General features: G+C 47.4%; 2 pseudogenes; both read right to left on the reverse strand.

Annotated features, from left to right (window-relative positions):
• LOC131483358 (zinc finger protein 850-like) overlaps positions 1 to 18,157 on the reverse strand; it is a 455,811-nt pseudogene that overhangs the window by 327,387 nt on the left and 110,267 nt on the right.
• Positions 609 to 1,302, reverse strand: LOC131483365 (protein SOX-15-like; annotated as a pseudogene).

Genomic DNA, 18,157 nt, shown 5'->3' on the forward strand with positions numbered 1-18,157 from the left:
CAAAGCACCTAGACTATTTGGACTCATTTGTATCCAATCTCCTGCTAAATGAAGACGTGGAGGGGAGGGTAAATAAGGAGAGGGCAAGGAGCAGTGAAGGGAGACTTCACAGAGACTTCTACCACCACTGGTCTCCTGTGGGTGCTTCATCCCCAGACCCTCTCCCTGTCCGAGGTACTGGCTCTGCTGGCTGGAGCGACTGAGCACCAAAATATGCAATCCTCTATAGAAATAAATACACAAAAGGTTTTTTTTTTTTGACAAATTATCAGGGAGCTTTGCAAAGCCAACTATTCCCATGACAGTCTAAACTCTAGCAGTCATCTCGAAATGAATGGCTTTGTTCCACACACATACGATTTCCTACTGTCAGATACACTATTCCTAATGGAGCAGGAAAACTGACTACAGTTGAGTTGTTTTTATGACCATAGAGTCCTAGTATCAGCCTGTTAAAGGATTTGTATCATAAGATTAAAGATCATGGAAGAATCCCCAAATGTTTAGACTCTATTTTCTTTTTTCTTTTTTGGTTAATTCAAGACTGGTTTGTATAAACAGGTGTGGGGACGGGGGCGGTCCTACTGTTAGATCCACATCCATGTGGGTCAGAGGTGGGTGAGAGGCAGGGGAACACCGGGCAGCGGGGAACTGTAGTGAGCGGGGGAGGCAGGGGATGAGTAGGAGTTGTAGGAAGGCAGCAGCTCGGCTCTGAGCTGCTCTGGGTCACTCTGAGGGACGGAACAGGGCAGGAGCGCCTCGGCTTTGTAGTGGGAGGAGCTGTAGTGACCCGGCAGGAAGGCTGAGTAGTTGGGGGGTTGGTACCAAAAACCCCTGCTCACTGGGGTGGTCACGAAACCTGGTCCCCAGGGCCGGCTGCCGTTTCCTTGGCTGGAGTTCGTTTGCCCAGCGCCGGTGTTCTTGGTCTTGCGCCGAGGTCGGTACTTGTAGTCGGGGTAGTCGCGCAGGTGCAGGGCAAGGTGTCGCTTGGCTTCCTCCACAAAGGGCCGCTTCTTGTCCTCGCCCAGCAGCTTCCACTGCTCGCCCAGGCGCTTTGAGATGTCCGTTGTGCATCTTGGGGTTCTGCTGCGCCATCTGGCGGCGCTGAGCAGAGCTCCACACCATGAAGGCCTTCATGGGCCGCTTCACCTTTTCCTGGGGCAGCCCAGCACAGACCGGGGCTCCTCGGCTGCCAGCGCCCTTTGGCTCCTGGAGTCCCAAAATTGGGGAATTTGTGTCTCCTGGGGGAGCAGGAGGCTCCAGGCTCCAGGCCTAGGTGTGAGAGGATCCAGGTAGTGCCATGGGAGGCAGAAAGGCGTCCTAAAGGCGGTCCCCTCCAGGTGAGCTGTGGACCCTTATATGTGTCCTCCCCAAACTGAGTCACAGACAAGGAAAGCCGGGTCCTTGGAAGGCGCAGGCCACCTGCAAGTCCGGAGTTCTTGAAATGAAGTCTTTGCTCCCAGTCAATCTGGCACGCCTTGTAGAGTCAGAAGCAGGACCTGCTGACCGGTGTCCCTGGAGAGGTGTTCTTAACTGTTTTTTCAAAGTTCCCCCACCGTCCCCTGTCCCTGCTGCTGTGACCCCACTGACAAACCTTCTGGGAAGGTGAGAAGCGCTGCTCCATCCCGGCCGCTGCCAAAGCACCCTGGTGCCACAGGCTTCTGGCACGTGGGCTGGATCTGAGGCTGGCTGCTGGATGGGGGAACAGCTTAAAACACTGACTCCTTCCCAGCCCCTCCTCAGCCCCTCCCAGAGCGTGGCCTCCAACACCCCTTTCTCCCTGAGGCCAAGCTGGTGTCCTGTTCTTCCCAGCCCCTAACACTTCCCGCAGGCCACCTCACTCCCTCCCCACACAAGGCCGAGCTATCTGAGCAGTCAGGCCTAGCAGCTGGACTTTATTTTCAATAAAAGTGACTTCCACATGAATGCTACTAAATTCAGGAAATACACCATGTCTGAAATTCTATTTCAGAATCAACACTGTACATGGATTAGTTTCCTGTTGCTTGCCAAACTTCATGGAAGAAGCAGCGCTAGTCCTATAATGTTGAACTGTCAGTGCAACCGTTTAAAAATGCAACCTATAGGGCCCGGCGGAGTGGCCTAACGGCTAAAGTCCTCGCCTTGAAAGCCCCGATATCCCATATGGGCGCTGGTTCTAATCCCGGAAGCTCCACTTCCCATCCAGCTCCCTGCTTGTGGCCTGGGAAAGCAGTTGAGGATGGCCCAATGCATTGGGACACTGCACCCGTGGGGGAGACCTGGAAGAGGCTCCAGGTTCCCGGCTTCGGATTGGCGCGCATCGGCACGTTGCGGCTCACTTGGGGAGTGAATCATCGGACGGAAGATCTTCCTCTCTGTCTTTCCCCCTCTGTGTATATCTGGCTGTAATAAAAATGAATAAATCTTTAAAAAAATGCAACCTATAAAACTCACAAGCCTACTAACAAATTGTGTGCAGTTACTAAAGTCAAAATCCTAACCAGTTAAATAAATGAATTTCCTTGACATAATGTATAAATAGCTCTCATTTTAGTGATTTTGTTATCCCTCTAACAGAATATTTAGCTCATGTAGGAAAAACATGGTTTTATTGGATATTACAAAGCCATTTATATTAAGTAATAATGCTGGCCCCAGTGGGGTGGCCTAACTGCTAAAGTCCTTGTCTTGAATGTGCCGGGATTCCATATGGGCACCGGTTCTAACCCCGGCAGTTTTACTACCCTTTCTGCTCACTGCTTCTGACCTGGGAAAGCAGTCGAGGATGGTCCCAAGCCTTGGGACCCTGCACCCGTGCGGGAGACCTGGAGGAATCCTGACTTCAGATCCACACAGCACTGAATGTTGCAGTCACTGTTGGAGTGAATCCATGGACAGAAGATCTTTCTCTCTGTCTCTCCTCTCTCTGTATATCTGGCTTTGCAATAAGAGCAAAATAAATCTTAAAAATATTAATGCTAAAGATTTCAGTTGAGTGTATCCATGCATCAACTATTGTTAGATTCGCCGCTCACCAAATGTTAGATTTGCTGACCACCAGGGAAAGAATAACTCAGCCAAATATATGAAAATAATTTAGATGGCCTTTATTTCATGGGCCTCCCTTCCCCATGCAGCAGAAAGGACAGACAGGAAGGTGTGGGCTACAGAGGAAGAAGAGCATGGAAGAGATGGGGAAGGGGCCCTTTTAAACTCTCCTTGACATGGAAACTGAAACGGGGGTCGCCTCGGCCCTTATTGGTGGGGGAATATGGGTCTGTACCCCTCATTGGTGCAACGGTGGTCTCAGTGCCTGAGGGGCCTGCCAGAATTCTGCCATTCATTCCAGGTTTTTTGGAGGCAAACTCCACCCATCTCCGGCCACCTTGGTAGCCATCATTCAAGCCTCTTGGTGTTAGGAAAGAGGGCGAAGACATTGATCTGGCTGCTTCCTGCTGAAGGGGTTTTTGTCTCTGTGTGAGGTCTGAAAGAAGCTCCATGGGCACCAGAGTGTAGGGGTGGAGCAGCATCTAGTTGAAGGCAGTCCATGGGGCTTTATGAATTTTCTTCTGAAAGAACCTTGGAAAACAAGGGGCAATAGTTCATAAGAGACATATAATTACTAGCAGAATGAGTATTGGGATAAGCCATGATATGAGTGTGGATGCCTCAATATCGAGACTGAAGTTGCTGCTTGAATTGTGCGAATTATTTTGTCTGTTTGGTTAATGTGAGGTAGAGAATTATTAGGAGTAGGGTCGGAGGCAGGGGAGGCACTTTGACATTGAATGGTTAGTGTGGTAGGCCCTGTCTGTTGCACCTTCCACTGAGATGAGGTAGAGGTTTGGAAAGGTTTTAGATGAGAACAATGGCACCAGGAGGTGTGACCAAGAAGTTTGGCCGCAGTGTGCGTGGTAAGGATCACCATGTGAGGCCCGGTCCACCCTGGCTGAAGTGAGTCTGGGTGAAGAGTCTTGAGTGGAACAGAGTCTCTGGGTTGGAGAGGAAGGGTATCCGGGTCCACTGATGCATTCGGGTCAGGACACGGGAGACACAGGTCTGCATGTTCTCGGAGAAGCTTGTGAATCAGAGTCAGAGAAGGGAAACAGTTAGCCAAGTGAGGAGACTTTGTGGGGAGCTGGTGGGTAACCATGAAGGGATGGCCATACATCAGCTCAAATGGGCTCCATCCAAGGGGCTTGCGAGGGCTGACCCTGATGGATATTAGAGCCCAGGGGAATCAATCCACCCATGAGGATCTGAGCTCCAGGTGATGGGTAAGGCCTCTGAAACCTGTTGGGTGACCTGTGAGATGAAAGCAGGCCCATTGGCAGACTGGATCAACAGAGGCAAACCTAACCTGGGAATGATGTTGTTAAGTCGTGTGTCTGCCACCATTGCTGATGTCTCCTTGGCCATTAGAAATGCTGCTACCCAACCGGAAAAGGAGTCATATTTTTAAGTAGGGTAATGAATTTCTTCTGTGTTGGTATATAGGTGAAATCTATTTGCCAGTCCTCCCCAGGTTGATCACCTATAAGTTTTTGAGTGGGTACCCTTGGTTTAAGTGCTCCCTGTGAGGAGAATATGGAGCAAGTTGGGCATGAAGCATGGATCTGTTTGAGAAGTCCACACATATTAGGGCATGAGAATAATGGAGTAAGAAACCGGAATAAGGAGTCAGGCCCCACATGCAGAGAATTGTGGATATCAGCGAGGAGGGGCAGGGCAGCATGAGAAGATAGTGCTATCTTGTTGCCCGTGAAGATCCAGCCTCTGATGTTCCTGGGCACTGGAAGTGAGCAGGTCCTGTCGTTCCTGTTGAGAGTAGGTAGGCGTAAGGGAAATAGAAAGGAAGATTATGGGGTACTTGCTCTTGGGTTTGCCAGACGCCTTGAAGTTTGGTCAGCCTTCTTGTTGCCTTGTGTCACTGGGTCCAAGGAAGATTGGTGTCCTCGGCAGTGAAGAATTATATCTTGTGTTTAGAGACAGAGAACTTGGAGAAATCTGTTCATCAAAGAGGCATTAGCAATAGGATTACCCTTGGTGGGGAGGAATCCTCTCTCCTGCCAGATGACTGAGTGTGAGTGAGCAATGAGAAAAGCATGCTTGAAGTTAGTGTAGATATTGACTCGTTTTCCATGAGCTAATGTTAATGCCCAAATCAGTGCATACAGTTCAGCCCTTTTGGGAGGAGTTCCTTGGGGAAGGCACTGTGCCTCAAGCACGGAATCCACGGCCACTTTCGCATAGGTCACACAGTGATGTCCGTCATGCCTGCACACTGAACTGCCATCCACAAAGAGTGTGAGATCAGGTGATGGGAGAAGTTTATCCTGTAGGTTGTCCCTAGGAGACCAAGAAAAATTAGTAATTTGAGGACAGGAATGGTAGTGAGTGGCTCCTTAGGAGATGGCAGAAAGGAGGCTGGTTTGAGTGGTGGTGATTGGGTCAGAGTGATGTCCAGGTATTCAATGAAAAGTAGCAGCAACTGTCAGGGGCCCACATTGAGCTGCCATCCACAGTCCACAAAGAGTGAGGTCAGGTGACTGTGGAGACAAGCAGGAGTCGAGGACATTTCTCCCATTTAATTCTTCAAGCCGAGTTTGGGCACGGTGTTCTCTTGGTGGTGGTTTCAGTTTGGTGGGGGAAGAATGGGAGGCTGCTAGCCCTGCAAAAGAAACTGATTAATGGTTTGGCTAGACATTGAGTGGTGACACAAGAGTGAAGGGAGGGGTTACTCATCAAAAGTCCCTTTGAAAGGATGGCTGGAGTTCCTCCTGAAGCTCACTGGAATATGCAGTCTCTGAGGGTGGGTCTTGAGGAGCTTCTCGGGGTGCCTCTGTGCTGGCAGATGGATCATTGTGGCAAGTGTTGACCTTCTGAGCAGACTCCGCATTCCCATCGTCTTCAGATGGAGTGTCCATTTGGCTTTGGCAGGGAATGAGGGTCACTTGTACTCAGCCCCAACATCCCAGCCTTTTGTTGTATGATCGTAGTGGGGAGACTTGGGCTGCAACATGTGTGGATGACTGGTAAAGACTGTGTAGTAAGGCTTTAAGAAAGAAACAAGATATAAAAAGAAGCAACAAAATAACATATATGGTTGTGGGAAAGAGAAATGTTTCTGACCGTATTCTAGTGGAGATAAACTAGCCTGCTGTTGGTCCTATGCTCTTTTTCTCCCCCTGCTCATGGGGACTCTGGCTGCCAGCAAGAGCTAGGGTGATTGCTTTGGTCTTTCTGAGCTTAGCAGGAGCAAAGTAAGGGCCTACGGTAAGGCCAGGGCTCCAGTTGACAGTGATGTTCAAGGCTACAGTGAGAGCTAGCAAACACTGATTCTGATGTCTCATATACATGTGCACTCGAGTTTTAAGTCTAGATGCACCAAGGAAAATTCTGAAGTTGGTTAGGCATGTGAGAGGCCCAGATCCATCTTTCTATTCATGTGGGATGCTGGAAGAGATGACATAAAGGAAGTGTGAAACTCCATGGGGAGACTTCTCGTTGACTCCCGTTACCTGGCTGGACAGAGAGGAGAGCTGGCCTTGAAAGGGAGGCTGATACAGAACAGATGGTGACTCTGGATGGAATATATAGCTTTACCTGTGATGCTGTTGACTGTAGGCTGTTTCTCCATGGCAATGAACACTTCAGGGGCTGGGCAGAGTGAAGGGCTTTCTAGCTGGTGGCCCACCATGGTCCTGACCCAGGGATTTTTTTGACCCCCAGAAAAGTCCCATTCCTAGTGGCCTGGCTCTTGGCAGAGCTGACAAGATGCTTTGAAAGCTATTTCTATGATTGGTAGCTGGTTGCCCAGTCTTCTGGCCTCCAAAGTTGCAAGCAGGTGTGACTTGAGGGTGGACTGGCCTTGCTGGGTCTCCCTGAGACAGGTTACTGGATAAAGCCACATGAACAGGCCTCCTGTTTTCTAGCTCACTACTCTTTCCCTGGGCCCTGGTTGAAGTGGGCCACAGAGGCAGCCTTGGAGTGTCAGCCCAGGGGATGTTCAATTCTATCCCTCAATTCTTTAATGCACTGAGCTAGAAATTTGTAGTCATGGACACATGCTGACAGTTTGAAGGTGATGTCCTTGAGGAAATAAGTTAGCCACACTGTTAAGGTCTGGAGATCAAACTGTGCACTCTGAGTCCTCAGTGTCAGAGAGAGAGACAAGAGGAGGGGTGAAGAAAGGGGTTGGAAACACCAGATTAATCACATAACATTGTCAAATGAAAGCCATCAAATAAAAGCTCTAAAAACATTTACCAAAGGTGTGAAGTCAGCTGTACATTTGAAACAAGGAAAGAACGCTCTAACAAGAACTCTAAAAGTTAATTAACAAGATTAAAAACATGTTTTGATCAAAAAACACAGATAATAACACATGATGACAATTTCAAACTTTTTCAAAAGAATAATGTTTAGACACACTTCGTGTGGCACCACACACACACACACATACACACACACACACACATACACACACACACACACTCACACACATTTTGGAACCAAGCTCAGCAATGTAATCCTTGCTTGAAATTAGTAACTGAAGAGTTATGTTAAACCAGGTCAATTCAAAATTTTGAGAGAAAAAGCTTATTGCTGGGCCAGGCAGCATGGCCTAGCAGCTAAGGTCCTTGCCCTGAATGTGCCAGGATCCCATATGGGTGCCAGTTCTAATTCCAGCAGCTTCATTTCCCATCAAGCTCCCTGCTTGTGGCCTGAGAAGGTAGTGGAGAATGGCCCAAAGATTTGGGATGCTGTACCCGCGTGGGAGAGCTGGAGGAGGTTCCTGGCTCCTGGCTTCAGATCGGTACAGCACAGGCTGTTGCCACTGCAGTCACTTGGGGAGTGAATCATCAGATGGAATATCTTCCTGTCTCTCCTCCTTTCTGTGTATCTGACCTTCCAATAAAAGTTAAAAAAATCATTTAAAAGAAGGCTTATTGCTGTGAACTTGTTACAAGTTAGTTTTTTTTTTTTTTCAGGCTTTTTATTCTTCTTTTTTTTCCCCTCCTTTAGAGATGCTCATTAGTTTGCCCCCCTAACATCCCTCCCCTGGGAGAAAAAAAAGGTTAAAGCAGCAGAGCAGGACAGGGAAAAGACAGGAGCAGGAGTGGTGCAGGGGCAGGCCAGTGCCCTGGTTCCAGACTCTGGTGCTGGTGGGGAAGTGGGAGGAGGAGCTGGGCCCATGGGTGATAGTATGAATATTATTACACTCAGCAGCATGGTAGTGTGTAGTGAACATTGTTAAAGTGTTAGTTTTCTAAAATTGAAAGCTAACTTGACCAAGTGCTGCTATTGCTTTTATGTTTACTGAAGCAAACATAGTGCTTCCACAAATATCTAATTCAGTATTTTTTTGAATTGTATTTCAGTCCAGAGCTGCCTCTTTCTAAAATAAATGTCCCTGATGACTATTTCAGATTGTTGAGATCATGTTTAGCAAGCTCTGATGAGATCTAAATATTAGGGAACACATGAACAGATCTCTGGAGTTCGGAAGAGGCTGCTTGGTGGTATGTTAACATATTTAAAGGAAGGGATCATTTTCATAACTTTTAATCAATGTCTCAATAAAATGTTTCCAAACTGAGACTTTCATCATTTTTCAGAAAGTTTAAAAAAAGGTGATACCTTCTGAAAACTGTTTGAACACTATTATAAAGCACTCACTTAGCAAATACTGAGCTGCAGAAGAACTATGACCTTACCCTGACAGTCGACGAGCCTACACGTGAAAGGATCTGAACTGAAAGACACCCAACCTATCTACCAAAAACACCATGGGAGGAGCCTAAGCAGCACAGCCACAACCAACTGAAAATCATGGGTTGAAATCTACTTTGCATTATACCTCCACATCTGGAAATGGTACAGCGCAGTACTCCATCACTATACATTTCCATAATTGAGAAGTCATGAAACACGTCAACAATTGGTATGAGCTAGAACACCAGCCACAACAAATAACAACAACAACAAATAACAGCGCCATGAAAAAACGTGCCACTGAGTAACCATGCTTTCCTGCTTCCAAACGAGACATGGATTCCCAGTGAAACTGTTGGACATGTGTAGACAATGAGATGCCGGACTGTCTGACATTGCCTGTACCAACAATGTCGGGGTGCACTTAAATAAGAGACTGATAGAATGATGATTCCTTCTGAAGGACTACATCATTGTAGTAAATGGGGGAAATCTGTCGGGAGGTGGGAGTTTGACAGAGGATAATCACAGTCTATATGAAACTGTACCATATAATTTAAAAATCAAAGAAAAATAGAGTTTAAGAAAAGAAATATGCTTTGCTTCACGATTGATGTGAGACTTGAGTTCAAAAAGTTTTTTTGCATGTGACATGGATGAGTTGGTTTTACCTAGAACATTTTTGAGACAAGGTATGAAGGGATGTTTGCCTAGAACATCACACCACATCAGGGACCCTTGGGTGACAAACGGTGGCTGCTACCCATCCCTGAGTTCTAAGGCATTTGGGAGGATGGCTGTGGCTTATCCCATGGTCTGCTCTCTACTGCCAGATGCAGCAAGAAGAAAAAGAAAACCTGGAAACAATGGTATCACCCACTTTCCCCTAACAGTTGAGACTTTCCACCCTGATCAACTCTGTCAATATCATCAAAAAATAATAATGAAAAAAGACAATCTTTTATGCTTTATCTAGGCCCCTATTTGTTGGATAGCCAAGACCTGCTAATTTGCTATGAATAAAGATTTAAATAAATATGATATTTCAAATGATAGTACAGAAATGTAGGACAATTTTTGCAAACATTATGTTTTAGAAAAAAATGAAATCACCAAAACAATCAATCAAATGTGTTAAATGGACATGACGGTTTAAACACATAGTAGAGAACAACTCAGAAAAAAAAAGCATGATAAATGTAAATATTTTCCACAAGTGCAAATAAAGACTGCATTTACAAAACAAATTCAAAAGCTGACAGATCACCTTTAAAGAAATATAATGCCCAAACTGGCAAAAGGCAAGCACATTCATTACATGGAAAAGTCACTACCAATAGCATGACAAACATGTATGCATTTGGCTAATGTGAGGGTAGGAGCAATGGTAGGCATTTGGCACAGAAGTTATGGTGCCGTTTGGTATGTGCATCCAAATCAGAGGAACTGGGCTGTGTTCCTGGTGCAGGCCTAATTCCAGCTTCCTGCTAATGTGCCCTCTGGGAGGCAGCCAGTCCCGCTCCAATCTATGGGTCCCTAATACCCCTGCTCCCAGCTAGGAGCAACTCTGACTGTAGCAAGCATCTGAAGAGTGAACCAGCCTATGAGAGAAATCTCTCTCTTTCAAATAACTGAATATTTTCAAAATAATTCTATTCAGTTTAAGACAACTAAAAATATTATACAAGCTAGTCAGAAAAAAAATCACAAAGTTTGCAATCCAACTTCAACAAAAGTTGTAAGACAAGGTCAAGTACACCCCAAGGCTGTATTTCCCAGCCTGTAGAGAAAATTCACGAAGAGGCAGTTGGGATTATACCAAAGGTACTGCCCAGGTACCAGGTGGGGGCACATTTTAACTTATACTAATATGAAATATTCTGATACAAATGTCCAAATGTCAAAAAGTCTGACAATCATGCATTGCTATCAGTTTTAGTTACTGTCTTAATAAAAAAACAAAGGCCCTGAGGTCAAAATACTGCAAGTGGCTTTCAAAGCCTACAGCTGCATTCAAAATGCTCTATGGAGTCAACGCTTCCCTCCTGTTGTTGGTTCATGAGTTTATGCTTCAGTCATGGCTGCTTAAAGTGTTTGTGAATTGCAGTTCTGTACTCTTCTTCAAAACACACAACCATTTAAATAGGGCTAATTCACATTAATAAAAGCAGTGTCAACTGGTGGTCATTTTCAAACATCAGCTAAAGAACTAAAGACTTAAAACTATATATACTATAAAAACTACTTGTTCTGTCATATCATGTGTATTGTATGTGTGCTTACTGTGTTGCTACAAGGTAAAATTTATTGAAGGAACACATTTTAATTGGCTGAAAAAAGAACACTCATAAATTAAAACTGCTACCCACTTCTCTATCCCCCTGAACCTTTTTTTTTTCTTTAATTGTAATTAACTGTAAAGATTGTCCACAACAATACAATAAAATAGATTAAAAAAATTAAAACTGCTACATAGCTCAATATGTTTGTAATTCGTGTGACATATAGGCTGTTTTGGACATATGGTAGAAAGAATTCAAAATGTTTTTAGGTCATTGACACATTCATGATCTAGTTTACCAGGGAAACAATCTACTTGTGTGTTACACATTCAATATCAAATCCAATTTAGCTTCTACATTTGTTTGATAAAATTCATAACTGAAAATATACCATGTTGATCTATCATTTTTTACTTTTAGTGCACATATCATTCAAATGCATAAATCTAAGAGATACATATTTCCCATACATGTACTCAAGTCTTAAAATCTGTAGAAAACATTGGATACTTTGGTCAACGTTTTCCTAGGTTGTTCATACACAAAAGTTAAATTCTTACGTTCTCAGTTAATTATTCAGAAAACAAATTTGCAAGTCATGTCTTATTCTGTCATTTCTCCTTGATTCTGACATGAAAAACTCATTCTACGCTGAAGGAATTTCAAGATGGATACTTAGATCGCCAGACCTTAGAGAGGGATGGGTATCTTTCTCTGTCATCATGCCAACATATACACCACACGTTTCTGTAGTTTGGGGTTGAGAGGTCTTTCAGCATGAGCTCCTCTGCACTGCTGGCAATCAGGACTTCCAAATCAGAATCAGTGTGTAGCGCTCCTCTGTACGGCATGCAGAGGTAAAGCAAGACTGTCTAGGATATGACCTCCAATTTCAAAGTGGATTTAGCATCACAAACTCAATGAATCTAACATATCCATCCATAAAAGACAAAAACTGCAAGACGGTATCAGTCTGTACAGCGAAAATCAATGCACAGACTTCCTCATCAATTTACACAAAAATCATCCACGAGAACCCCAAGAGTACTAGTCACCTGGCACAGGTGTAATTCAAAACAGAACTTAACATGATCACACCACAGGACCCAATAGAGTCTTGCCCAATGACAGCAAGAACAGGATTGGAATGGTGTGAACCCTGTCATTTCTGCTGAAGCCAGAAAGGAAACATACATCATGTAAATGAAAGAAGCATGATAAGTGGGGACAGGATCACCTTTCTCAAGCAGAGATCTTCTGCTGGAGCTCCTCCTTCAGTGTCAGTGCCAGCCAAAGAGGATAAAGCCAGCCATGACACTGGCAGGGTAGCCTGCAGGCATGAAGGCAGCTGGGGCTTGCTGGCTGCATGGGCACTGGCAGCCATTAGTTAGGGAGATGACCCTGGGTGCTCAAGGAGCATAGCAGCCAGGGTGATGAGGGTGCCTGTTACCAGCACCTCTTCTGCGAGCCACCCCGTGACAGTAGCAAGTGGAAGGGCAGCGGTGAGTGTGAGGGCGACCACTGAAATGGTCTCTGTTGCAGGGAAGACTGGGACTGGGGTTGTGGGTGTGTGTGGCTCTCTCAGGAAGCAATCCATGAGATGGATGAATCTGAGCGTAGAGGTGGGGCATGGCAGAGTCTCCAGGGACTCTGGGGTAAGAAGGAGTGGATGTGGCAAAGCAAGTGAAAGTGGCCTGCAGGGGTGCAGGTATCGGTTCTGTCAGGTGGGCAGTCTCCCTTAGGAAATGAGGAGAGGAAGTGTAGCCTGTGCCTGGAGGTTGGAAGCCATGGTCCACATGGGGTCACTTGGGGAGTTGCTAAGGGACATGGAAGATTCTCTGAGAGCTGAAGATGTGAGGGCAGACAATGGGGAGGAGGCGCCTAAAGTTCCTGCAGAACTGAGTCTCCTTGGGTTCAGCAGGGCTGACTCAACCAGAATTGTGGGGCCAGTGGGGGAACTGCAAGAGGAGTTGGAGGAAAGACGGAGAGATGGGTGTGATGTGATGACAGTCGGGGGAGAGGAACATTGTGAAGTTCTGGAAACATCAGAAATTCCCTGAGTCTGGAGGGCTGACTCCCCATCATCTGTCATGTTGGTGGGCAATGAAGAGGATGAGATAGAAGAGACATTGAGGGACACAGGACAGGGAGACCTTGAAGGCCCTGACTCACAAGCAGATCCGTGAAACTGGTGGTCTGACTCAGGTGGAAATCTGTGGATTGTTGGGGCATAGCTAGTTGAAACAGCAAGGGGATTAAGGTTTGGGAGTCCTGGGACAGTGGGGATAGTGGAAGAAGCATCTGAAAAGCCTGAGAAAAGAGCAGGTCCCTGAGACAGGAGAGCAAACTTCTCCTCAACCATACAATCACTTAAGGTAGAGCAGTGTGAAATGGGAGATAGAAGGAGGGATGGCAGTGATGGACCAGGAGCAAAAGGAGAGGAACATTGGGGTTCAAAGGAAGATGGGGCAAGGGAACACGAGGGGACATAGTCAGAGGAGGCAGAAGTAAACACTAGGGAGTGAGGCTCTGGTGTGCCCTCAGAAGAACATTCAGATGGAACCCCAGTCTCCTCCATGGAAGACATGAGGGCCAAGTCTACTGCTCCCACTGAGCCTGGCCACTCCTTGAGGCAGAACTGCCTCTGGTTGGTGTGCTGACGGAGAAATCTCGGGACAGTAGGCGAGTAGCTGGGAGACAGAGGAGACAGTGGTGGGAGAGGGTTCATGGGGGAGGAACAGGGTGAATTTCCTGCCACACTAGGAGCTCCCTCATTCAGGGGGGCTGATTCCCCCACAATGATACAACTGCTACTCAAGGAGCAGGACGAGATGGAAGAGAGAGTGAGGCACATGGGGCTGGGAGATCTTAAGTTCCCTGAGTTGGCAAGAATCCTATGGCGTGGGTTGTCTGACTCAGGCTGAAGGGCTGTGGTCATAGTTGGGGAGTAGCTAGGTGCCACGTTATGGCTACCGGATGTCACTGCAGAATTGGTTGTTCTAGGGGAGGAGGTGTCAGAAGGGGGAAAATTTTGTATAGATGTGCTTGGTCGTGTTGGTGACAACGACGGGTGGTGTGAAGCCATTAGGGAAATGGCAGCAGATGTGGGAATTCCCATGGGGGATTCTGGAAGGGTGAAGGGGTTGCTGGGACGCAAGGAAGGATTGTGAAGGGATTCAGGTGGGGTGAAGACCTTGGAGTCAGGCTCTGGTGAGCCCTCAGAAGAACATTCAGATGGAACCCCAGTCTCCTCCATGGAAGACATGAGGGCCAAGTCTACTGCTCCCACTGAGCCTGGCCTCTCCTCGAGGCAGAACTGCCTCTGCTTGGTGTCCTGACGGAGAAATCTCGGGACGGTAGGCGAGTAGCTGGGAGACAGAGGAGACAGTGGTGGGAGAGGGTTCATGGGGGAGGAACAGGGTGAATTTCCTGCCACACTAGGAGCTCCCTCATTCAGGGGGGCTGATTCCCCCACAATGATACAACTGCTATTCAAGGAGTGGGATGAGATGGAAGAGAGAGTGAGGCACATGGGGCTTGGAGATCTTAAGTTCCCTGAGTTGGCAGGAATCCTATGGCGTGGGTTGTCTGACTCAGGCTGAAGGGGTGTGGTCATAGTTGGAGAGTAGCTAGGTGCTGCGGGAGAGAATCTGTGGGGTTGGGTTGAGGGGACGGGAGACTGGATGGGGAGCCCTCGGTTGTTCTGGGCATCCCCAAGTGAGTCATGTGTGATGTTGCTCAGATTATTCAAGTCGTTGCAGAGTTGCTCTTGGGAGCTGGGAAATTCCCCTCGGGTAGAGGTTGGGCTGCACGTTGAGGGAAGGGTGAACATGTGGTAGGTGGTGGAGACCCCTGTGGACTCAGAGTATGGCCCTGGGAATGACACTGCAGAATTGGGTGTCCTAGGGAAGGAGGTGCCAGAAGCGGAAGAATGATGTATTGATGGGTATGGTCGTGTTGGTGACAATGATGGGTGGTGTGAAGCCATTGGGGAAATGGTGACACATGTGTGGCTCTCTGTGGAGGATGCGCGTACAGTGAAGGGGTTGCTGGGAACCAAGGGGGAATACTGAGGGGATTCAGGTGGGGTGAAGACTATAGAATCAGGCTCTGGTGTGCCCTCAGAAGAACATTCAGATGGAACCCCAGTCTCCTCCATGGAAGACATGAGGGCCAAGTCTACTGCTTCCACTGAGCCTGGCCTCTCCTCGAGGCAGAACTGCCTCTGGTTGGTGTGCTGACGGAGAAATCTCGGGACAGTAGGCGAGTAGCTGGGAGACAGAGGAGACAGTGGTGGGAGAGGGTTCATGGGGGAGGAACAGGGTGAATTTCCTGCCACACTAGGAGCTCCCTCATTCAGGGGGGCTGATTCCCGCACAATGATACAACTGCTACTCAAGGAGCAGGACGAGATGGAAGAGAGAGTGAGGCACATGGGGCTGGGAGATCTTAAGTTCCCTGAGTTGGCAAGAATCCTATTGCGTGGGTTGTCTGACTCAGGCTGAAGGGCTGTGGTCATACCTGGGGAGTAGTTAGGTGCTGCATTGTGGCCTCGGAATGAAAATGCACAATTGGTTGTCCTAGGGGAGGAGATTCCAAAAGATAAATTATGATGCATTGATGAGCATGGTCGTGTTGGTGACAATGACCTGTGGTGTGAAGCCATTAGGGAATTGGCGTCACGTTTTGTGCTCCCTGTGGAGGGTGTTCGCACAGTGTTGGCGTCACTGGGATATTCGAAAAAATCCTGTTGGTGATTTTGTTGTAATATCTGGGGAGTCAGGCCTGGAGGACCCTTCAGAAAAACTAGAATGATCCCTAGTTTTCATTGAGAAAGACATTACAGGAAGTAAACTGCAATTCCCTGGCCTGTGTTCAAATCTACAAGTAAGGGGCGTGAAAAGATTTTTGAGCCTGTGGTTACCAGATTTGGGCTGTGGTGGGATAAAGACAGCTGTGTATGTGTGTGTGTATGTGTGTGTATGTGTGTGTGTGTGTTTGTTGACTGTGTGTGTGTTTTGGTTGTGTGTGTGTGTTGGTTGTGTGTTTGGGTGTTGTTTTGTGTGTGTTGTTATTTGGTTGAGGCTTACTGGAGAGCCTTTCTCAAAAACGCGGGAATATCCAGAACACAAAAGAAAGGCCCACTCACCCAAGTGCTCTGTCATTCTGTGTCATGATTCAAAGTTGCAGGATGCTCGCAGGATGCTCTGGGAAGCTGTGCAGCACAGAAACCTGCTGTGCAGTTCACTTTCCTCAGAGAGAATCCCAGCTCATTGCCTTGGCAAGGGCCTTAAGTATCTGAGGTGGGCAGGGCTTTGCGGAAGAGGCAGTGCTTCCTGTCAACTGACAGCCTAACTCCCGCCTAGACTCATCCCACATGAAGTTGCTCTTCTGATTGGTCACTCTTAGGCACCATCCAAAGCAGACCCGGGGGTGTCCCTCTCCCTGCATCTGTTATGCCTTTCATCCCTGTAGTGTGAATAGCTTCACCCCCATCCCCGGTAGTTTTCACCTTGAAGTAGTTTGTGTAGAAAGAGATATTGCCCTGTGAGTTCATTTGAGAAAACCCCAGGACCTGTCAACAGTGAACTCATTGGATTGGAATGTGTTCCCTGGAGCCTATTAACATAATCAGATCACCTGGGAAGGGCTTGCATGAAGTCATTTTGATAATCCCATGATTTAGACTGAAGTTCAAGTTTCCACCCTCCTCCACCTGTCATCTAGGTTCAGTTCCCTCTTCAGCCCTGGGGTGAAGTTTGAATCCCACCCAGTACATTCCAGTCTTTGAGGTGACACCAGGAAACGCTCCCAGCGTCTATCACCCCATTACGGGACCATCAACGCACTGAAGGAGAGCAGGCTCACCTGAAGACCTTCCAGAACAACAGGCTCACACGTTGGTCACCTGGAGGACAGCCTGCACAGTGGACCTGGGGAGATGCGCTTCCCCCGAGGCAGCAGGGACAAGGCTGTTCTATTGAACACAGAAAGAAAATGTGGACTAAACAGAGAGCAAGTGCCAAGGGCTCTGTGGTGATCTTTTGTGCCCACCACATTGAATTTTTCTCTCTCTTTTTAATATACTGGGGAATGTTTCTATTAATATTATTATAGTTTTGACAATCTTTACATAGTTAATTAGGGTAAAAAGGTTCAAGGGCTATAGGAAAGTGAGAATTTTTATCTTTTTAAAGATTTACTTATTTTTCTTGAATGGCAGATGTACAGAGAGGAGGAGAGACTGGAAGATCTTCTGTCTGATCATTCACTCCCAAAGCAGCCGCAACCACCCCAGCTGATCCCATCTGAAGCCAGGAGGCATGAGCACCTCTCATGTCTCCCACACAGGTGCAGGGTCCCAAGGCTTTGGCCTGGCCTTGACTGCTTTCCCAGGCCAGGACCAGGGAGCTGGATGGCAAGTGGGGCTGTGGAGACACAAAACCAGGCCCATATGGGATCCTGGTGCTTGCAAGGCAAGGACTTTTAGCCCCTGGGCTTCTGCACTGGGCCCTTGGTGTGATGTTTTCACAGGCCAAGACAAACAGCTGAATCATTGCTGCTCTGGCACCCAGTTTACTTGGTCCCGGTGCAGAAACCAGTGCTTGTACCCAATCAAAGCTTGTGACGGGGGTCACTCAGGGCTCAGCCCAGTGTTGCATTATCCAGTATTCTCTGCAGGGTCCCTTAGGAAGCCCAGCTGGGTGAGCACCCAAGGCAGGGCACTCCACCCTCCTACCCCACCCTTGGAAAGTCAGTCACACCTAGACACACACAGGGTGGGTCCTTGCATCCAAGAAGTCATATTGGTTCCTGTTAGCTTCTGAAATAACCTAGTAAATATGCTTTCCTTGGAGAAAATTGTTTAGTAATAAATTGTTTCATTCAAATAAAAGCATAAAATATAACCACTGATACTGACTATTAACAGTTGAAAATATTCATACTAGGGCCCAGTGGCATGGCATATCGTCTTATGTCCTCGCCTTGACAGCCCTGGGATCCAATATGGGTGCAGGTTCTGATCCTGGTGGCTCCATTTCCCATCCAGCTCCCTGCTTGTGGCCTGGAAAAGCAGTCGAGGATGGCCCAAGTCCTTGGGACCCTGCGCCCGCGTGGGGTAGACCTGGAGGAGGTTCCTGGTTCCCTGCTTCAGATTGACACGCACCAGCCAT

This window comes from Ochotona princeps, chromosome 25 (assembly GCF_030435755.1).
Source record: "Ochotona princeps isolate mOchPri1 chromosome 25, mOchPri1.hap1, whole genome shotgun sequence".
In the NCBI taxonomy this organism is placed as follows: Eukaryota; Metazoa; Chordata; class Mammalia; order Lagomorpha; family Ochotonidae; genus Ochotona; species Ochotona princeps.